At 43.2% G+C, this 23,341-nt stretch overlaps 1 protein-coding gene across 1 annotated transcript in view; it reads left to right on the top strand.

Annotated features, from left to right (window-relative positions):
• The window catches only part of GLI3 (GLI family zinc finger 3), a 191,268-nt gene that overhangs the window by 100,430 nt on the left and 67,497 nt on the right, over positions 1–23,341 (top strand). The gene's annotated exons all lie outside the window — the stretch shown is intronic.

Here is a 23,341-nt window from a genome sequence, read left to right as displayed (position 1 = left end):
ATGAAATTTTTGGTAAATTTTCATAGTCCCTGTTGTGTGCACGCACAGGCAATCGGTTGATTGATGGGAATGTCACCCAAACAAAATGGCAAATGTGATAGAGCACATGGTTTACACAAAGATAAAAGAAATGAATACCAGTGATAACGTGCATTAGAAAAGGGTGGTAGTGGTGAAATCCTGTAGAAAAAAATATTATCTTATTCTATATGGGGAGAAGGATATCAGCATTGCAGAATAAAACAGTTGTTGTGTCTAGAAAACTGCTATATACCATTAAAAATGGAGCCGAAAAGCAGGGCTTGGTACTTCGCTAAAAGGCTTGATATATACATTTAATCATATCTAGTAATCACCTCTCATACTGAGAAAATACAAGAAGAAAAGCATAAGTAATACTTTGAAGAATAATGCTAGTTGTTTAGATGGCAGATTGCTTTGCTATGGCTATTAGTTACAGCTGTGTAATTACATATATGCAGAAGAAAAATGAAGTTGTTTTAAGACAAGTCCTCCTCTGTGAGCAGAATTAATTGATATTAACAATCCTAACTACATGCCCAAGTACACACACAATATTTTACTAACAGTTTTTTGGGGTCAGTCTTCTATTACTGAATTGTAATTTCAGAGCAAATTTGCCTGGAGGTAAGTAATAAATCTGTGTTGCAGTCTTCTTGGGCATTAGAGGAAAAGTGGGTATTTATAGAAAGAGAGAGTACAGAAACTTGTGATTTATTCCTCAGAGTTCCTCTGATGCATCACTATTTACACCACAGTCAACCACATCATAAAATACGCTCAAATACACACTTAAATTTGCTGCTAAAAACGGTTGTAAGCTGAAGGTGGCAGGCTCAGACAGTCATTACGTGGTCATCCTAGACTTTGCAGTGCAGTGAATATTCCGCCTGGATGTTTTTTTGGAGCTAGGGGGACGATCCTGCTCCTTCAGGAGCTAGTGGGGAATTTGCCGTTGTCTTCGGTGCGAGGCAGACGGGGTAGGGAGCCCCAGGAAGTGTTTTAACCTGCATCAGCAGAAGACCGTCATCCAAAACCTGGGTACCGCCAGAGGCTTCTGGATCCCGTGCCATGTGGGATGCTGCCTGGCTGCACTTGCTGCGCTGAGCCCTCTCCAGAGCCTGAGCCGCATGAACCCAGCCCATACCATGACTCCTTGTGCCCACGGGCAGGGCTTTTGGGTGGGTAGACCACCGTTCCCCGCTTCAGGTGACAGTGGGAAACTGGGAGTAGCAGCCTACGCTGCTAAAAGTGCCAGGACTTCTGTAGGAGCCCCAAGAGATGTTGAAAATGCCTGCTTCATGCCTCACGAAGGTAGTCCGCCCCTCTGATGCCAAAATCAACGCAGCTTCTGGGGAAGGGTTCCGCACGCCCCGGCTCCCCGCCGTACCCTGCGGTGCAGCGGTGATTCAGCCGGGCCCTGCAGAGGCTTGTTAGAGACAAGGAGATCTTAGCGTGATCTGATACGACTGCAGGCAGCTGCTTTAGAAACACGCTCTGGTATCAGCCCAAGCTTTAAACTGAAAATTTCCTTGATAGCGGCCGTTTATTTTTCCATTAACTTCTGTCAATTCTTCCGCTCACTTGGTTTGTGTCACCATTGGAATGGCGAGCTGTAGTGGACCCTTGGAGCTCTTGCGGTTGGTGTAACTAAATGTAAATATGCAATTAAGTAACTTAAAAAAAATAATCTGTCGGACTCCAACAGCTTCTTTGTAGATGTTAAGGTTTGTCATGCAGTTTTCAGGAGTAAGTTTTAATGTATGTATGAGGTAGACACCCAGCAGTTTTCCTGCGAGTCTTACAGAGCCTGGTGTGAGTATCACTTAGGAATGTTAGATTTGGGATCGTCTGGAGCCATTACTTGAACTGCTGTCCTATCACCCCTTAAAAAAAAAAGAACAACAACGAACAGGGTCTGAGAAGTTATTTGAGAATGCTGAGAGAAAACAGCAGGAACACCAGTCAGGATACAAATGTTTACCCACGGCTTCATCAAGGACTTCATTGTATGAGTGGTTTTCACCTCAGCTTCATAATACCGTTAAATGTGCGTGGGGGGATATAAATAAAAAAAGGGCAAAGAATTGGCATCATTCCAGTTATCCAAGCTCCTAGAAATATGTTCCAGAACCTGTCAAGCCTTAGTGGAATTAGTTTAGGTATAGTACAGGTGCAGAAAAAATGTGGAGAGGGCCTTGTCTGCATGATACCTACAATGTGTGCACATAATTTTGAACAGTGGCCAAGTGAAAAAGAAGAAACAAAGGAGGAAATTTTAAGGTGTTCCAGGGCTCTCACGTACTCGCAGCTCTGAAGATGTATATGTATTTATATGTACAATTCTTGTAGTTTAATTGCTGATGGGCAGAACTGTTGTATCCCAAATTTCAGCCTGGAGCCAAATTCTGTAACTGAGTTATAAACCCCTAAAATAAGGGTTTATGTTTATGATGGAATTGCTGACAGATGCTTATGTATAGTAGGACTAGCAGGCATTGCTGTAATTATGCTATCGTATCCTATCATTAAAGATTTCAATTGAAAGAGGTTTATAAATTGCTCTTCTTCTTAGATAAACCACCCTACATTAAGGCATCAACGATAGGGTGCAGAATTAAATTAAAATCTCATAAAATGAAATATGTTCTGTATTAGCTGTTTGACACTTAATTTGCCTCTGAATGAGTAGAGGAAATCACAAATTAACCTGCCTTTGTTTTTCCAGCCATGGCTTATTAGGTGTTAGAACAACTGCAATTACAGCCCAATAATAACCCCCAACCCTTATGAATATGTACTGAAATGTGTCACTTTGTGTTACCAAAACCTGTTTGTTAGGACTGGGTAGTTATCCTGGAATTTCTGCAGTACGTCTTCGGTTTATACTTTGGGGAAGATGCATGAAACTTAAGTTGTTCTTTAGCGGCAACATATGAACAGTGTAATTGGAGCTGGAGGTTGTGATTTCCTTTTTTTTTTGTTTTGTTTTAAATTCAAGGCATGAATCTCAGTTTCAGAAAGAATTCTAGTAAACTGTAATTCAGTTTTACTACTTTTCATTGAACTAGCAAGTTAAATTACTTGTTAAACATCATATGATTAAACATACCAAAAGAAGCATGGCTTTAGTAATCCCACTTACTTTGTTTTTCTTTGTTGTTGTTTTTGTCTATCTCTTTCTTAATTTTCAAAATTGATTTCTAAAGTAAAGTGCTAAAGGAGAAATTGAAGCTAAATTATGTTTTGGTCCTTGACATTTGCTAGGCTCCAGTAGAGTGTGACGCCTTCTTCAGTCGGTCGGTGTGCAGTGATTCAAAATCATGCTGCTGCTGAGGGTATTTATTTGGATGTAAATTAACACTTTGAACATGCTATTTTTTTTTTACTCCTCAAGAACCAAATCATAAATTTTTACTATCAGCTAACTCTTCCAGTCACCTGATGTCTTTGTTGACGTTGGCTTTGTTGGATTGAGAGTTGTTAGCAGTGAGCAGAGGAAGAATGAGGGTGTCTTTGACTACTTTTATGACAGCGCAAGTGTAAATAACTTTATAGTCTGACAACTTTTAAAATCTGACTTAGCCAGAATGAGTTTTTATTTATTAACTAAAAAAAAAAAAAGCTCCTAAGGCAGAGGCAAAATTCTACTGACGGATTTAACCGCAGCGATTTAGGAAGTTGCCATTCTTGGTCATTCATTCATTCCCACACCTTTACTGAGTTGCGTTCATAGATTGCTCCCAGTCTGCTTCATTACAGAGCTGGGTTGGACAGCCTTTGAAGGTGACCTCCTCTGGTATTTCCAGGTGCTGTTAATGCGGGTGTGAAGGAAGCACGCTCCTGCAGAGGTGGGGCAGGGGACAATTGCCAGGCGGCAATATCAGGAATGGCTCCAGCGTGGTGGCCTGTGTACATCTCAGAGCGGTTAATGGACTTATAGGAGGCTAGGAGAAAGTTAAAGTTTCGGGGCTGAGCATCGTACAAGATACACCATGCACACTCCCAAAACATCAATCAATTTAGTCTCCATTTCTGTTTCTCTTGCCATCCCATTTTAGGTTAGCCCTGGACTGTGGGTAAAGGAGCGTGAGCAGGTAAATCTAAGGGGAGGTGCACTGATCTTACCCATATGCTTACGGCCAGGGAAGGCTGCCCTTGCAAGGAGGAAGCTGCAAGGTAAAGCTGCTGTCTTGTAGCTTCCTAGGATCAACGATACTTCAAGCTCCTTTTATTCTAACTGCTGGCTGAGGCTAGCGGCATCCGAGTTTGGCGGTCTTACACCCTGAAATGATGCACGTGCAGGTAATTGTGCATGTGCCTAACACAAGTACCTTAAACAGATATTTTGAACTGTGTGAATGCGCTGGTACTAAAGCAAAGCACATGTTTTGCATGGAGGCAGCTTCAAGTTGATAAAAAGAGAGTCTGATTCTTGGGTATGTTATTTCATATCTAATTTATACAGACGTCAGTTAACACAAGGGTGAAAAGGAAAGGAAAGTCAGGCCCAGACGCTCAGCTTTCATCAACCTCTAATTTTGGGCCACGCAGTACGACGGGGGATGTCCAAATGTGAGAATATTAAAGTGTTGCCTCTGTAAAATATCCTTGATTATATGAGAGAAACTGTTTGCCATACGTTTGATAGGATGTTTAGGTTTTCCCAGCCCCTTTGCGCTTTTGTTCCTAAATTCTTATTTCTTTAAAAAATCTTAGTGTTTAAACCTCTTAAATCTTTTACCTGCTGCTTTACCTCAGTGTACCTCTAAGCTGGAGACTTGGCAAGGAGTCCATCAGCTTGTCAGAGCATTCATTGATCCTTTCACAGTGGGAAGGAGAGCCCCACCCAGTGTGAAAAACATCACTCGTTGAATTGGCTTTAATTACTTTAAGACTTGGAACGGGTTTTATGGTTTAGCCAGGAGCCATTGAAGAAGAAAGACTGGGAATCTCTTGGGACATGAAAAGATGACTGTAGTTACAGCTTTCCAAAATAATCCATGAAAATATTTTCTGTAAGCAGGGAGAAGTCTTGTATGAAATGGGAAGCACCCCAAGAACCCTGGCCCTGGAGGTGGAGAAGCGCAGCATTGAGAATAAGCAGCTACTAATAGCCTGGAGGATTTTTATAGTGAGTCTCTGAGAAGGAAGCAGCATGGTCTGGTGACTCTTTCACGTTATTCAGTTTGTTATATCATAGAATCATTTAGGTTGGAAAAGACCTTTTAAGATCATCAAGTCCAACCGTCAATATGCCATGGATATGCGTGTTGTAGGCTCTGCAAGCAACATGTATGCCTCTTAGTGACAGAGCAGCGCAGCGATGGTAATTCACAGAAGTAAAACAGGGCCAGATGCCCGCGCATAGACTTCAGCAGATAGTTTTCATTCAGTGCCAGGCCTTTTACAAAGCGGGGAAGAGGAAGCCTGAGTCTAGACCAGAGCAGCGCTCTCTCACTCAGTGTATAGTGTTGCGTCATTTAAAATAGTGAATCAGTGTTTTGTTTAGCTGTTGGTACTTGTTTAGTAATATTTACCTTAAGACTTGCAGATCATAAATTCTCCTTTGCAAGCACACTTGCAGAGTAGCTTCAGAAACAGACTGTGTTTTTAAAAACTGTCTGAAACTGGGAAGAGTTTGGAAAGCAAATTACTGGTGCCATATATTAAATAGCAGAAAAATCAGGATATGTGATTCTCTTAAATTTTTGACTCTAAGACACTCAAAAGGGAAAAAAAAAAGTAGGTAAAAATGTAGGTGAAAAACAGGTAAAGATTTTTGAATGTAGCTGTTTTACATAAGTTTAGTTACATTGATTTGTTTAGGTAAGCTGTAGTCAAAAGGTTCTGCACACTCACTTCAGCTCTTACATTTCTCACAGTTTTGTTCTCTTCCTACTAGGAAGAGTATCTTATTTAAAAGTTCATTTCTGCTGGCAAATAAATTCTAGATCAAATAAGGATTCGCTGCTAAAAATCATCTCACAGTTTTGTTCTCTTCCTACTAGGAAGAGTATCTTATTTAAAAGTTCATTTCTGCTGGCAAATAAATTCTAGATCAAATAAGGATTCACTGCTAAAAATCATCCCTGTTTTTAGCAAGCACATTTACATGAAAGTCAACAGAATTGCCTCTAAGCGCACCAGATTACATTTGGTTCACATCATTCATCTGTTTCTGTGGCGGATAATACTTTGTGACATAATCATTTTCTCTGGAGTAGCTAATTGTAATGCCAAGGAACTACAGATTTATAAAGGAGAAACAATAGCAGCAGATAAATATTGCGTTAACAGAGGCTCTTTGTTCTTCTCGTACTGCCAGCTTGATTTTGGGATGGTTGGAGGAGTTACAGCTGTTGAAATAAGAGGAAAATTTTGGGGAGGTTTTTAATGTAGAAAGAAAAACTTGTAAAAAGCAATGGTTTGTTTTGTTAAAAATCCTTTGGTAGAAACTTCCCCCCAATCTTCCGTTCGTTTTTTTTGTGTCAAGAAAAGCACTCGAGAGACAGCAGCCCCAGCCTGGATGAGAACGGCATGCTTTCACCGGCGGGCTGCTGGCTGACCACCGCTCGTGGTACAGTCACTCGGTAGCAGCGACAACTCGCGGGGCAACTTCCCGGGGCGACGCAGGGGGAGGAAAAAGAAGGGAGAGCCCTCAGCGGTCCTCGGGAATGCTCTTCTGCTGGACTGAAGGGAGTCGGTTGCCTGAGCCCCACCTGAGAGTGGCACAGGTTCGTCTGGTGGGGCCCGATCCAGGGAAAGGGATTCTCAAAGAGGTTTGCATGGATTATGTTGTTGCAGAGAGACAGTTCCTAGGTTTATCAGCGGTAAGGGATCTATCAGCATGGGACAGCACTGCCACTTCGCTGATTTACCCCATCTGGGCAGTTAACAGTGCTTAGACAAATTCTCGGCTGCCAGTGAGAAGTGGTTCCCTAAGGGGGACTTTCAAACCAGCATGAGTTAAGAGATGATGGAAGCAAAATGAATGGCCAGCAAAGTCATGCCTCGGGACACCGTGTTGTAGTGACATTTTTCTGTAGATTGAGGAATAACTAGGCACGAGTTTGAGCTTTTGGGGCGCTCCCTGTGCGCGGATGTGTATACAAGCGTGCATATTTATGTGTGTGTGCGTCCTCTTGACATAACAGGGTGAATATCTTTGCTTGCATTTATTGTGGGCTGAGTAATTCTGGATCTTTACAGTTAAAACTAATGGAAGGATCTACAGAGAGCCTGAGAAAGATGGAAAATTAGAGGGAAAAGGTGAACAAAACAAGTAGGAAAAATATTCATGGGCAAAATCGTTGAGAACGTGTGGATCATTACCTTAATATAACATTTAACCAAAAATACATAGAATAGCCACAATGCTAGAGTTCTGCTGCTTGAAATTTCTATTATCTCATTCTGTTATCAGCTGCAAAGAATGCAAGCTCTAAATATAGTGCACATTCAGAGGCTCTGAGCCTGTGGTTTCTTGGACAAAATTCCTGTGTTCTTTGTGCTGTAGTCAGCAGTATTAGTCGAGTGAGCAGATATTGACTGTGGTATTCACGTGCAGTGAACCAGAAGCAAGCCAACTCTATAGAGGCTGCTGTCAAACTTGTTGCAGTGGCCTGTGAGGTACTGGACTGTGACAGACTCCTTTTTTTTTCAGTACAATTCTTCCACTCATGTTAAATCTTGCTTCAAAGAGAACTGAAATGTTACAGTCTTAGCGTTCGTTCTTTCTTTCTTTCTCTTTTTTTGCTTGCTTTTTTTTAGAGTGTACTGTTGAGATTTCTGTATTGTGAATTGGAAGTCCCTAAAGTGAGAGTAGGTATAAACTGGATGAAACGTGAGCAGTGAGTACATCTGCAGTGTAGGAGCACAGAGCATCATCATACTCTCACACAATCCTTCCCTGACTCAGATTCTCTTCTCCCCCAACAAAGGCATCATGTCCTATACTCTTGAAGTATGGATTGAATTTAGCTCAGACTTTTTTCCCAAAGGAAGAAAAAGCCGAAGTTAAATAACACCTTGTTTCCCTTTTTCTTACCCCTTACTCAATCCACTATATTTTTTATATATGTATGTGTATGTATATGTCTCTGTTTGTATATTTGTAACAGAAAGCAGGCTCTCGAGCTGGTGTCAGCTGTGCTTCTGAGATGCGGGAGACTAACTAGCTGCCCCTTGCATATTCTCTATTATATGATGTTAGGAAAAAAAAAGACAAGACCGTAATTCCACCCAAAGGAATGTGCTCAACGGGTGTTTTATCTGTGCGCCTCAGGGTAGGCTGGGCTAACATTTGTGACTGATGTTATCGATTAATAGAGGAAACGATTTAAAGAAAAACGTTATGCTGTTTGATTTTTGCTCTTAGGATGCTTTATGTGGCTAAGGAAGGACTTGGGCCTTTTTTTCTTTTTTTTAGAAGAAGTTTTTCATTGAAGCTGGGCCCTACAAAGTTGCCATTAAAGACCAGGCAAGAATATATTGCTTAGTCCCTCCAGCACTGAATGTGTAGGTCTGATCCTGCAATAGATTACGACTGCATTTGTAGTTAACTTTACAGGGTTATTGGAAATTTTCTGGAGACCCACAGAGGTTAGAGATAGAGGCAAAAACATCCTGAAGCCCGTGAGCCAGGAATACAAAGCTTCTGAAGGAACGAACTGACCTGTCGTCGTCTTGAAAGCATTATTTATGAGGCGCTGTGACCATTGGTGTTAAGGATCAATGGAAAATTAGGGAGTATTTCGCATGAGGGAGAATTTCTAAACATATCAGATTTAAGTGGCTATCTCTTTAAAGATACACATCTTTCAGTCCTGTATCTCCTGCTGAAATTCAGCCTAGATTTATCATGCCTTTTCCACTGGCCTGTGGAAGAAAAGATTGATAGTGTAGTCCAGTTTATAGAGGCCACCAACTCAAATAGCCCCATTTAACAACATTGTAGACAGATTTGGTGGGGAGGGGCAGGAGCTGAATGACCAGGGGCAATCAGGTGTTCTCTGCTTCGACCTGGAAGATCACTATCGGCGTACATCATCAAGACAGTACCAAGAAAGCCTGCGTAGCTGCCTCTGTCCTGGTTTGTCGTACTTGTTCCTCGGACGTCAGTCTTCCATCCTGACATCTTTTGTGGGAACTGTGATTCTGCTCCTGTGATCAGATTGAATTACAAAGCCGCTGAGGTAGCAAATGTGTAGGTTGTCCTTCTGGTGCAGGTGTGTCCCGCGTTGGCCAGTTTGTTCCCTTTTGTGGTTTTCATCTGTGCGCCTCGATACCTAGTCTGTTTAGGGAGCTAATAATGATTCCAGCATTTAGATAGTGCATTTACTTAGATGACTTCAAAATTGAATTTACTACTTCTCTAAAAAAATGTGCAGCCAGAACATTGATTTTGCTTTACACTTAATGCTTGTTTTTCACATGTTTCCCCCCGCAGCCACACTAGAAGTGGTGTTCCCAGCCATTTCTGGTTCTTGAGGTTGTTCAAAGTTACAGCTTTGCCCAAGGAATGCGTTTTTAACTCCAGTTTTGCATGCAAATAGAGCAAGAACAGCAGTGCGAAGTCTTTGTCTCTTGTTTCTTCTGATGGCTATGGTGTTCCAGCCATTATATATTCACCGTTTGTGAGAACCGACTTGCGGCGCAGATTACGTAGCACTACAATGGCTTTCAGTGCCTGCAGGATCAAATAAGCTGGCCTGGCTGAAACAAAACTTCTTAACCTGACATGAGAAGTGAGTGTTTTCCCACTCTGATTTGGTTGCCCCCCAGCCAGCCCCCGCACCTGGACCTTCGATACGGGCAGAGAAAATACGAGAAGTGACTGTTCACAGAATATCTTTCTTCCCCCTGGCCCCAACCTTGGTTTAGCAGCATCCACCTTTGATATAAGTTGTGCTTCATATAGCTGTGGCTCCTACTGCCCTCATGAATGTTGGTGCTGATCTGTGGCTCGCCTGGTGTTTGCGATGGTGTTTGGAGGGTGGGAGAAGCTCGGAAGCAGTTGTATTTTCATAGGGTCACTCCTTGACTCATAGTCGGGGGTACAGCATACACAGCTACCGTATACCTGCTGCTGTCGCTGAGGTGCACTCTCAAAATTACTTTTCTTCCCCAAATCAATTGTCCTGGATTTGTCTGGGGAAGCGGGGTGGGGGGGGGGGGAGGGCGAGGAGGCATTTCAGAAAACAACCTGTGTATTTTATACAGAAATGCATATGCAGAAAATTTTCTACAGAAATTTCTGTACATCTGTCTATTTTTCTATTTGCTGCAAGTAGTACTGTTAGGTGAGAAATTCTCGCCGGTACTCTCTCTGCTCAGTAATAGTCACTAATCCTTGTGAATATCAATTTTGGGATGTCTGCTAATGTTAGTACAGAGATGTGAAGCAAATCCATCCATACCTCAACTGAAATGATTAATGCTGGACCTTCACATCACCATTTCTGTCAGGATTGTAGTCCTTAAAGTTAAACTTGCAGTCAAATACTCCCTTCACAACCAAATTTAGGTAGCAAGTGCAATATGAGAGACATTCAGTCACTGACTTTGTCTTTTGCTGTTGCCAACTTGCTTTTGTTTTAAACTGTTAAGATCTTATTTTAGCGTATAAAATTAGAATTGAATAAGCTTTCTCTCTTCCCCCAAGTCTCAGTTTTGTAATATTGTTGACGTGACTTACAGTAGGCTCGAAATGAAAGCTGAGGGGTTTGTTTTGCTTTGGTTTTGAATGTGGAAAAAGAATGTTTCTTGGCATCACAGAACAGGCATTGAGGAGAGTGCTCATCTGAGGTAGCGTGAGAGGCTTTTTGGGTGCTTTGCCAGGAGAAGGAACGCCTGCCTTACTGCTGCCTTAGCGGGAGGAAGGAGTTAAGGGAAGAAGAGAGGCTGAAACAATAGTGAGCCTATTGTTTATGAGCCTAATGTCTATGAGTGGCATTCTCCGGCGTGGGGTAGGGAGGGCTTAGAAAAATCATCAGGGAAGGAATGAAATGAGGAGAGAGGTACTTAACTACTATAAAAACTTAATTCTTTAAAAACTTCAAAACATGAAATTATGGGAGTAATACCCCGTTAGTTGAAAATACTTTTTTTGAAAGAACGGAGTTATTTGTGAAATCCATGTATCAGCTGATTTCAAAGTTTGATTTTCCTCTCATGAGTCCTACCCATCACAAGATAAACTTCCCATGAATCCCACAGGAGTTCTGCTGAGATTGAGGACCAGCCTCAAGCTCTTCCCTCTGGGCAGGGAACCCCCCGGCGATGCGGTAACCTGGTCCTCACGCTGCCGGAGGGGATCCCAATGAGCAATGCCGGTTTTCCACCCAGAGTATTGCTGCACATGGGCAGGAGCGCTCTTCGCGTGCAGGCTGCATCCTCTTCTTGTCTGTGAACGGTAGAGAGAGAAATCAGGAGGAATTGTAGAAACCATTTCAACTCTCTTCTTAGGTTTGTACCATTTGGATGTTTTTCTTCTTCTCCCAGTCTTGCACATGTGTATGTATGTGCATGTTCCCTCTTCTGCGTAACGACTTCAAGGTTGTTTTTTAAAGACCTTCAGGCATTTTCTGAGTGTTTTTGAACCAGTGCACCATTCACCGGTGTATTGCTTGTATAGAGGTCATCTTTGATGGGGTTTTTGTCATATGCACCCACTGAAGTTTCAGTGTACTCAAGCATTAGAAAAGCCACTATTTGATCGTCTTTGTTTTCTTTGTTGAGCTGTTTATTTTGCTTTCTTCCCACACAGTTCCCTGGCCTCGCTCTGACAACTGCTTTTCTGCATGAATTACATTCCTCGGGGCCGCGAGTCTCCTAATTCTTCCAGTCGATTTGATTCCTGCCTGTGTGATTAGTCCTCTGCTCCAACACACAGTTGGTCTTTGCCAAGCAAACTGCTTGCTAAGTGCCTTTAACATGAAGACCTAACTACATTTTTTAACCTCATTAGTGTGTAGGGCACTGCTTCATTCCGGCTTAATAACATGGCCACTACTGAATCATCACTTGCTCTAAAACAGGTTAAAAACAGGTTACTTAAGTTGTCTCGTTTTCTTTTTGTAGGGCTGTGCTTTTGCGGGGTAACAGTTTCTTTCAGCACATGTGCAGTTTTAGCATGTAAGTTGGTTTTTGAAAGGAAGCCCGTCGGTTCTGCTCAGGTAGATTTGCGATGCTGAGAAATTTTGTATTTGTATGTTCAAAAAGAAACACGGCACCTATTTGTAAATAGCAAATCGAAGTAATGAAACTGGTAAGAAAAAGTGGCTGTGGGAGAAAAGGGGAAGAAGGCTTGGGGGAGCTGATAAAATTTTCCTACTTGTTTCAGCTTTAGAATTACAAAGATCTCATCTTCACCAGTTTAAATACAGACCTCTCGCTGTAACGCTGGATTTACAGCAATGCGGCCACAGTCTGCATTGGTTCATTTGTCTCATGGGATCAATTTTTAGCTGTACGTCTCGCCACTGAAATTTAGATTTCAGTTGCAATCGCGCGGAAGCTCGAATGGAAAAGATATTACAGGACTTCCAAATGTTGTAAAAGCAGTTAAAAAAAAAATAAGTTTCCTAAGAAGACAGCGTCGCCAGGGAGCCGGGGGAAGAAAGGAGGCACTGGGTCACATGCCACTTGTGATGGTGCATTTGTGCAGTTGCATAGCACAGCCACTCAGAGGGTGAGACTTCATGATTAATGGTGTTTATTCTTGACAGAAGCCTCCTTTATTTATCTGCAATACAGTTTAGTGATTTTATCAGTCACCTGAATGAAAAATATTCAGTCATACCAATATTGCAGTGTAAATTGAGTAGAGTCACTTTTTATTATATCTTTCAGCCTTATCATCTGCACAGTAATTTTCTAGCAGGGGTTTGATATAGAAAGGCTGGATTTAGCTGTACTTGACACAAAGCCTCTTCAATTTCCCTTAAAAGTTCAGGCTCCTTTTAGAAATGTGTATAAATATATATATATAAAAAACCCTCTTATCCAAGCAATTTCAGGATTTGAAAGAATAAAGATAAAATGCGCGAACCTGGATGTGAGAAATGTTGTTCCTATGAAAACATCTAATAGCTCTGAAGCTGCTGGTGAAATGCTCTTTAGTGTTTAAGCTTGTGGCTTAGTGCGGTTCTTTTTGCATGGCTACGTAGTCTGACTTTCTTCTAATCAATCATCATCCAACTCCAATCAGCATACAGGCAGAGCCTATCGTTCATCCTGGGTGTAATTTCAGAGTTGAAGACTATAATGGCCACATACAGCACATTAGTCACCGCGATAACAGCTAGTGGCACTCCTGAGGAAGGGGGAGGATGGGGGAGAAGGGGAATAAAATTCTTCTCATTCTCACAGGGCATTAGTGAAATAGGAGCAAATGTTAAACAAATGTTTATTCAATTAGCTGACTTAACAGCATTAAGTGTGAGAAAGCTTCTGCCACTCCTTGACCCGCTCTTTTGCGGGAGGAGAGGAAGGGGAAAGGGAAGGAAGAAAGGGGTACGTGAATGCCGTCAGGATTTATATATGCCCACATATTCATATGATGGTGCCGCTGTGGTTAAACACTTCAAGGGGTGGCAGGCCCTGCCTGTAAAGAGAGGAGGCTAAAATTTGAATAGCAAATGAGACCACCTCTAGAGCATCAAAAGAGAATTGCAGAGCAGGGAAGTTTGCTGTAGGAATGCAGTGGGTAATTTCACTGTCCAGTCTGTTATTAATAACAACAGATCATGATTATGCTGTAGGCCTTTTGGATTTTCCTGCTGTACTTTGTACTACAGCATAGTTTGAAGAGGGAATGGTATGTGGAGGTCCGTGGCAGTCTCTCCTCTAATGTGTAGCAATAGTTTTCCAAGGCTTATTCTAGTAACATTTGCTTGTCATGTGCATCTGTTTTATATTGGTGGTGATGAGTTCTGCATCAAATGCAGCATTACTACGTTATCCTTGATATATTAACGACCACAGGTCAATAGACTTGGAACTGGCTGAAGACAGGGGACGAAGAATTGACCAGCCCTGAGACCGGGCTGTGCCATGCAGGTATTGGGTCTTACCCTACTTACGGTTCACAGAAGCCAGTGCGAACTGAGCAAGTAAGGTAGTGCCTTGGTAAGGCTCTACCAGAAGCAAGCGAGAGAAATCGCAGTGTATCTTGTTAGCATTACTTTTATTTACTGTTTACATTGCTGCAACATCCAACAGCTTGGTGCAGGACCAGAGCTCTGCTGAGCGTTGTGCAAACGCAAGGAGCTCTGCCAGGAAGAGCTTGCGGTCGGACCGCTTTGGCAAATGAACTCCAGTGAGTTGGCTCTGACGGCCTTGGGTGTTACCAGCCCCAGCTGTTTTCCTCGCCCTGAAGATTATCCCTTGTTCCCTCAGTGGGCTCAGACGGCGTGCCTTTGCCCCGTTTACAGTCTGGCTCACTGAAACCGGGCACTGAAGTGGTTGGAGGCAGAGATGTGCTGCTTGTGCTGGAGGGCAGGGCAGTAATTGCTGGAAGAGGGCACCAGCTGGGTGCTTACACAGCTGCCACAAAATTTGCAAGAGAATGTCCATTGAAGCCTAAAAGGCAAGTGGCATTTGGAGGGAGTAGTTCTAGTCGGTCACGTTTTTGTATGTTTGCACCCTTTGTTTGTACAAGCAAAGAAATTGCCAAGTGAATCCGCGTAATCCTCCCCCTCGTCACCAATTTCTTTGCAGCAGTCCTGAGAAGGATTTGGAGGAAGGAGAGGCAAGCTGGGACGCTCTGTACGCAAAGGCCAAGCGGACGGTGTTTCAGAGGTGTGCCGGGAGGCAGTGGCAGCGGTTGGTGGCGGGATGGAAGGAAGAGGAAAAGGAGAGGCAGGTTGTTGTGGGGAGATGACCATTATGTGAGGAGGAGAACAAGAAGCCTGGGCTTGACTTGGAGAAATACTGGGAGACAGTACATGGTTTTATTTGCATTTTGAAAAAAAAAAGTAATCAGTTAAAAGTGCATCTGCATACGCATTTAAGGCACACATTGACAGACTCCAAGTCAAGACTTGCGTAATGAAATGAATATACCTTGACTCAGTGGCATCTGAAGCTGCAGCTCCTCACCGTAGTCAATACAGGTGTTATTGTGGGTTGAAGGTCACCTTACAGCTGACCTTATGTAAACAAAATGTTAAATAATGGAATGAATATTCATTGTTTTTTACAGCGTGAACTACATGTAGCAGAGGGTGTGTGTAAAAAAGCTGGATCTGTGTTCAGGCAGGTCGTCAGTTGAAAAATAGGAATACAGTCACTGACTAAGGATTTAGTGCCTTGATTAATGTAGCCAATTTTTAACTGTAACTACATAATGTTAACACTTCCCAAAGAAGGAAAGGGGAACCGGAGAAATGTTCTTTTGCTGTGGGTCATTGGCTAAATGTCGTGCATGATTTCCAGCACCATGAACATCTCTTGTCCAGTCACTTCAGAATCACAGAATCGCTAAGGTTGGAAAAGACCTGTAAGATCATCAAGTCCAACCATCAACCCAACCCCACCATGGCCATTAAACCATGTCCCACAATGCCTCGTCCACATGTTCCTTGAACACCTCCAGGGATGGTGACTCCACCACCTCCCTGGGCAGCTTATTCCAGTGTCTCACCACTCTCTCAGTAGGGACATCTTTCCTAATATTCAGCCTGAACCTCCCCTGGCGCAACTTGAGGCCATTTCCTCTTGTCCTGTCTCCTGTGTCTTTTTTTTTTTTTTCTGCCATGATACCTTTTAACTTTATGAGGAAGTAACATTTTGTTCTAACCCAAAGGGAGGTTATTTGCATATTTTATGAATTTTCATTCCAGAACTGCACACATTTTGTAAGGCATTGTCCTTGCCTCAATGAGAAAATATTAATGACATAGTATCTCTTGGTCTGACCTTTCCATTGTCGATACCAAGCACCTTCTGACTGCTTTACCACAATTTTACAGATGGGGAAATAACGGATGAGGAACTCAACAAACTTGTCCAAGTTGGCACAGCACATCAGTGATGGAAACCAAACCAGAGCCTGTGTACCTTAAACCGTGATCTCGCTCCTCTTAAGCGTAAACTACATCGGCATACATGACCCATTCGTGATTTGTTTGTACATATATATACACTGAATGGAAGGTTGCTACCAAATACGATTCTGCAACTTATTTCCCCATACTGACTACAGTTCCAGTGTGAATTTTGGAGAAAAAGTGAGCAAAATATTGACTAGGTGTTGGAACATGGAAAGGAGTATAGGAAATCAAAGTTCTTTCTCATATTAGGACTTAAGCATGTTCTTGTTTTCCCTCTTTTTCATTTGCACCAGTAAGAAAATACAGTTAACAGTGCTTACCTTCTTATAGCACTTGAGTTCTTTTACATGAAGTGTGCTCTGACATTTCCGTATATTCAATTAACTCTAATTCTTTAAATGTTGTAAATCATTTGCTTTGTTTTCCGAAGTCCAAGAATGAAATACAGCAGCTTTAAGGCAGTGTGTGATTTTAGGGGAATGGACTGCCTATTTTAAGACACAATTTCTGAAAAAAAGGTTAAGTATTAAAAGATAATATTATTGATTTCCCATACTCTATATTTGAGTTTGATTGTTTACAAATTCAATTACAAGCGCAAAAAGAAAAGGGACTGTGGAATTGCATTTTAAAAATATTCTGTGCTGGCCTCGCTCTCCTTGCATTGAAGTCATTGGAAGCTTTATTGGTGGCTCTCGGGGGCACAGAATTGGGTCAGCACTTTGTGCTGATGAAGATCATGTCCATGATCGCTTCAGGATTTTATCAATTAACTCAGTGAACGGTTTCCCATCGGTTGCAGTTTATATAGGGTTGAACCCTACAATAGCAACTAAAGATTTTGAGAAGCGGGATGATTATTTGACTCTCTATTTTTTTGCTGTCATTTAGGCATATAGTTAGCTGCCTGAGCCTGATTTGTCAAGCACCTGCAACCGTGAATACGCTTGTAACAGTGAGGAGTAACTCATTCATTTGGGCTAATCACAACTGTTAGAATTGTTCTCACTTGTATTTTCAGGATCAAGCCTTACTTTCTTAGAGCTCAGCTTTCTTATTACAAAAACCTTTTATTAGCCAGTTGTTGACTGGGAGGTATTACGGAAGGAATTGAGCCATGTTGTTTAAAATAGGAATCACTACATAACAAGAAGGTCCTTATTGTTTCTTCATCTTCCAGGATCTACTAGAAATAAAAGTGTTAATGTTTTGGGGGCAGCCATCAGAAGATTATTCCAGAAAAAAAGAAAAAAGAAAAGGATCATAGAAGTTTAATGAGTTTAACATTTTTCAATTCTCCAGGCAGGGCCAAACTGAACAGGTATCAGAGAAACAGCGTGGATATCATTGGTATGAGAGTTATGCCATCAATGCTTGCTCCAGCATTGAATAACGTACTGTTAAATGATTAAATATCGAGGTTTGAACTTTGACACTTTCATAATATAACAAGATGGATGAAAAGGCAATAATAAATTAGGTTACGTTACAATATTTCATCCCACTTCGTTGACAAGCTTTGTTCTGTGAGATAGATTATTGTTCCATCTGTAACCTCAGCTCAGTGTCATATTTACAATGTTATAGTTAAGGATCACTTGCTGTTTTCAATATAAATGTATTTTTCAACAGATTCATAAAAGAGCCATTTAAGAATTTATCAGGACAAAACTTGGCATTAAAATTTCCAGTCCTGGAGTTATAGTTTCCTTGAAAATCAGGAAATGCTTAAATCACCATGAAAAAAAATAGCTTTTTTTTAAGGTGGGTTGTGCTTGGAAGAGGTTTTTGCCCGAGCACAGCTTAAACCCATTTGGAAACCGCTTATGACAGATCCCTTCTTTAACAGCAAACGGACCTCAATTTTTTCATCCAGGTTTTCCTGTGACACAGACCTTTGTGGCTGTCCTGAGTGGCTTTAAGTCTGCGTCCAGAAAACGTTGCTATTGCAGAGCGCGCTCTGACAAGCGTGGAGGTCGCAGTACGCCCCAGGGCCTGCGGTACTTTTCACAGTTGCAGGAGATGCAAAACCAGGGAGGAGGTGCTCTGTATTGATACTCTGCACATCTTAGAGCGGTTCCAGGACTCCAAAGCAAAGAAAGCCAGTGTGAGGATCCTGAGGCCGCTAATAGACCTGAATTGCCTGGAGCAGCTTCACCTGGGACCTCCACCCGCACCACATGCACCCAGGAGCACCTTTTAAGCTCAGCCTGGGGCCTTTAGTGGCTGCCCATCAGGCTTGGGACCTGCTCTGTAGGTAGCTCTTCTCCCTGATGGACCCCACAGAGCTATGGTGTAGCTTGTCTCCTGTCCTGTCTTTGGCCCTGTCTCCTTCTGCACTTGACTGCCCCCCCAGACCTGGTTTGTCACTGTGCCTTATCTCAGATGGCTGATGGACCCTGTTACCAGCGCGGTTCTGGTCGGCCACCTCAGATCTGGCGGGACGGAGCGCGTTGCCGGTGCTGGGGTTTACCCTCGGCTCCTGGCTTGCCTTCCCTTAGAGAGCAGCTGGCCCTTGCTGCTCCCCAGCACCCTGACCTGCGTCTCTTTTCTTCCCATTCCCTCCCCTCCTCCTTCAGCTCCCGGGCTAACCCCCCGTACTCCAATCCAGGGGTCAATCCGTCTCAGATGGTTTCATGACACTTCGGGCTGATCCTCTGCCTGGCTCTTCACTAGGTCCACAAGAATGATAGAACAGTGAGTGACTTAGTTGGGAAGGGGATTAAAAAAGGAGAATGGGAAATTGGGTGGGAAAGGATTTCAGTGTTCCTGTTCCATTATGAGGTTTCTGAACAGTTACAGACAGGTCCATTAGCTTGGAAAATAAACCCCCATTAATATTTTTGTTGGTTTCTTTTGTTTAAGGGCTCAAAATCCCCAAATATTTATGTCTTTTGAACACACAGAATTCAAGGAAGTTGTATATTCCCACCTGTGGTTTCCTTCTGCCTCCATCTACAGGAGCAGTTCAGGAGCGTAGGTGGGAGGAAAGGTGCAAGTTAGAAGGGGAAGAACAAGGTAAGGGAGGGAATGCTGTGCACCTTCTCTAGCCTGTTATCCAGAGCTAATCCAGCATCTGTCACACCTCTCCCGGCCGCACCAGGGACGCGGGCAGAGACTGGAAATCGTGCTCTGCAATCCTGTCAGTACGGCAGAGAGGGTGGCTGAAGGGCTTTCTTACCTACCTGAGGTTTTTACCTCTAGTTGTGGCCAGACAGCAGTATTTCACCTGCACGAGGTAGCCACTCTGTTACTACCAAAGAAAGAGAGAGGATTTCCGCTTGGATTTGGAGCATCTGATCACCTTCACTGAAAAACTGGCTAATGCTTAGGTACAAAAACCAACCTAAAGTATGTGCTATGAGCTCCCTACCCCCATTCTCTCTGCTGATGGAAAAAATGTGTGATCCTTTCAAGATAATAGCAGGTAATAATCTGGGCATGCAGATCATTTTGAAATACGTGGAACTTGCTCATCTTTGCCGCATCCATTCTCAGATTCCCATTAACTTCCTTCCCCAGTTAAAAAAAGGGCTGCATGGGCTGAAAAGGCAATTGCACTTTGTTCAGTTTTTGCGGCGGCTAAAATCCAAACCTGCCGCTGCTCAGTCGTCTTGAGCAGAGTTCATCTGTTGCAGCTGTAAGCAACAAAACAAAATGACACACCGTTGTCATGACTGATAGCTGAAATCTTACACACAGCTCACCTGTGGTTCAGCAGTGGCCAGAAAAAGCATTAAAAAAAAAAAGCGGCTTCACACGTTCTGTGATTTGCCATACATCTGATGCCATTCACAGCAGCTGAGCTGGTGTGACCACGTAAGTTTTTAAGACTATGCGGGCACCTTTGCAATGTTGGACAAAAAAAGTGTCGTGACTAATAGGAAAAAATACACCTATTTGCCCTTACAGGGATCTCGCTGCCTCGGCACATTCTCCTGCCGAGTAGTTGAGACTCCTCAGAGCGTTGGAGTGGGGACAGGGAGAAGTTGGCAAGATGGAGATGGGTGGGGAGTGGGAAGCCCTGTTTTAGGTATGGAAGCTGTGTGGCATTCACAGTATTTCGGCACCTTAGCGGTGAGTAGGAAGGCAGTCTGAACAGAAAGGAGGAGACACCTTCACAACCAACCCCATTCTCTGCTGCTTCTCTTTTACATCAGGGGTGTAGATGTAATCAAGGTTACTGAGAAAATAATATCAGCCTAATGTGCCAGGATAAAAATTGGAGTGGTAGAACACAGCCGTAGGATCTCTTTTACTCCCAAACCTGGAGACCTCCAACTTCAAGTACGTACTGAAAGTATAATAGGCTTTGTATTAAATTTGACTTGAGTTTGCAGGATCTCTGGGAGTAGATACAGAGGTCCTGATTCAGAAAACAGCGTGCATCTGCTTCGCTCCCTCTCTCTGAAGGAAGCCTTAGTGCCCTGAGGATGTCGTTGAACAGGAGAACCCCTGTGTAGGAGAGGATGCACAGCAAGTTCTGCCTTCCCATGGTTTACAGGTGAGGTGTAAAGTTTCAAGCAGTATCGCTGAAAAGGTCCTTGCCTTTTCTCATGCTGGAGCCTCATTGTGTCCCACGAACCAACCTCAGACCCAGGGCAGAACACCATTTGCCAAGGCCGGGGACAAAGTACATGTGAAATAAAGATGATGGGGGGGAGCGCCACCCACATCTGGAGATTTGATTTGCTTGTCACTGAATTGAGTGTCTGCAGAGCCGCTCCTGGGCTGTACTGTTTGTTATGTTCAAGGGACAAATGTCATTCTTTAGTGGTACACAAAGAGGTTGCAACGTAAGATGAGATGCAGTACTGGAAAGCAACAGCTAACAGTAGGTGTGTTTGGCTGCACCCTTTCTAAAAGTCATATTTTAGTTTGAAGGAGGGAATACTGAACTTTATCATTGAGGGGAAGGAAGGGAAGAATATGTGACATTGATTGGAATACATCAGGAGGGCTCAGACAGCGGGAGCTGAGAGCAGATGAAGGCAGGAGGGGAAATGGGACTGTAGGGAAAGGAGAGTCCAGAAACACAGCGGGGTGAGAAAAGTACAGGCTGGAAGCCAGTGGAGAAGTTAGTGGCACGTTAAAATCTGATGTTGGAGAGAGATTAGTAAACATTAGAGTCCAGAGCTGGGAATTTTATGTGGAATCTGAGGACTCTCTATTTCTGCCTCTGATAATACAGCTTATATGCCTGCTGTCGATTGATGTTACCCAGGTTGGTGTCCTTTCCCCAGCATCCTTGGAAAACTGAGGAGCTCAGAGGAGCGGAGAGGGGAAGAGGCAGGGCCAAGGAGGAGGAGAAGAGGTTGAGTCCCAGTGTCCTTGAATGGCTCCCTTTGGATCTGGAGGAAGAAGCTGACAGCCTGGCTCTTAATCTTGCTCCTGCGGCAGCGTTTGGCTGTTGGCCAGCTGGAGAGTGAATCACTGAGGCTGATACAGACTTTCAGCCTTCTTGCAAAAGCTTTTAAACCGTTTTCTGTTCGATATGTGCCAGATAAGGCCAGGGCTCCTGCGTGCCTGCACGCTCTTCGGGTTTCTAACTTTTTCTGAGTTGAGATCACACTAGAAAAAACGACTTGTAAAATGACATCCAAACTTAGTTTCTTTGTTACTCTTGTATTAGATTTGCTGTATTACTGTATTTTTCTCACTGCCAGGATGGGAAGTTCACTCTGTAACATGATATCCAGCTGTGGTATACATCACCGTGAGTTTTAAGGCTCCTGCCTTCCACACACAGCCTGACAGGGAACCTTCAGACAGCAAATGCTTCACGGCTGGTCGGGTTTCACAGTACCAACAAGAGTAAAGCTGCATTTCCACTGTAAAACAAAGGTGCTTCAAAACCACGCAGAGAAAAAGTGCTCTGAGGAGAGGAGATGCCTGTTTTGCACAGTGGTGGAAAACAGCTTCTGGTTTCGGGTTCTCGGTGCATTTTAAATACGGTGAAGGCATACCAATGAGCGGCTGGGCTTCGTGTGGGTCATTTGCTCAGGTGCCAAAGGAGTAATTGCGCTGCTGATACCTGCTGCTAGCACGCAACGAACGCAATAACAAACTTGGAAGCTAGGAGGTAATTTCATACAGGAAGGCTAAACAAGTTTAACTTGCAGAAAGCCGTAGGGGAGGCAAGAAACGCACAAAAGCCAAATAAGGAAGGGAAGAGAAAAGAGGGAGAAAAGCACAACAGGAAAAATCTTTATTCCCCAGATTTTATGAGCCCTCGTGGATTTTGTGGCGTCGTGTTAGGAATGCGTAACTTTGAGCTTTGTCCCACTCCTATGCTAGCGTTTCCGAGCTGATGGCAGGGCAGAATTGGCTCCTATGTAAGATTACATTCTGTTGGCCTTTTAGGTGATGACAACTATCTCCATTGATCACGGTATGTGTATGTTAAAGGAAAAAAAATGCATTTCTTGTTTTATTATTCTTTGTGAGCCAGCAGCATCAAAGGAACAGGCTGCCCTCGCTGCTCTCACAGCTGCTGCCTGTGTCTGTGCTGTATATATGCTAAATTAATTGGAAAAACAGGGACAAAAAGGCATTTAGTTCAGGTCAACCAGTTAGACTACAGCAAATGCATGACAGGCTTAATCATTGTCTTTTGCCAAAGAGCAGGTTGGCAAGGGCAGGCACTCCAACCCCTTCTGATGAAATTTGGACTTCGTCTAGTGCCTTTGGAGGCAGGATGCTGCGAGAGAAGGGTCTCCACGCAGAGCCCGGCCGCTGTCATATCGACAGGGTGGGATGACGGGGAGGGTTATGGCAGGTTATTTATCTTTTGTTAGCTGTGAACTCAGCTTTCAGCCTTGGTTCATCACGGCTGCGTACACGTAGCCTGAGAAGGCCCCACAGCTCTCCCTTTGCAAGAATGAGGTAGTTAATTAATGCGATCTTGTTAAAGGCATTGGTCTCTGGTGCCATGCTAAAACCAAACATATTCAGCAATCTTTCTTCCTTCGCCACCAAGTTTTCTGCATCTTCCATGGGAAGGGACATGAACAAAAAAAAAAAATGCTCCAAAGGATCCAGCTGTGTTAATGGCTTACAAAGTTTGGGTCTTCTGAAATGACTTCTGTATAAAGGTGCAATCTTGCACTTGCAGGAGGAGTAAGCTTGGCAAATGAAGGGAGTGGCCGCAGTGTAGCTCTCAAAACTCTTTTTCCGATAGCCACGTGGTTTTGTAGATGTAAATGATTCAGCATCTCGGTATGTCTTCCATATTGCAGCAAGAATTAATATGTGGTATACAG

This window comes from Gavia stellata, chromosome 6 (assembly GCF_030936135.1).
Source record: "Gavia stellata isolate bGavSte3 chromosome 6, bGavSte3.hap2, whole genome shotgun sequence".
Taxonomy (NCBI): Eukaryota; Metazoa; Chordata; class Aves; order Gaviiformes; family Gaviidae; genus Gavia; species Gavia stellata.
This window is presented reverse-complemented; position numbering and strand designations above follow the sequence as displayed.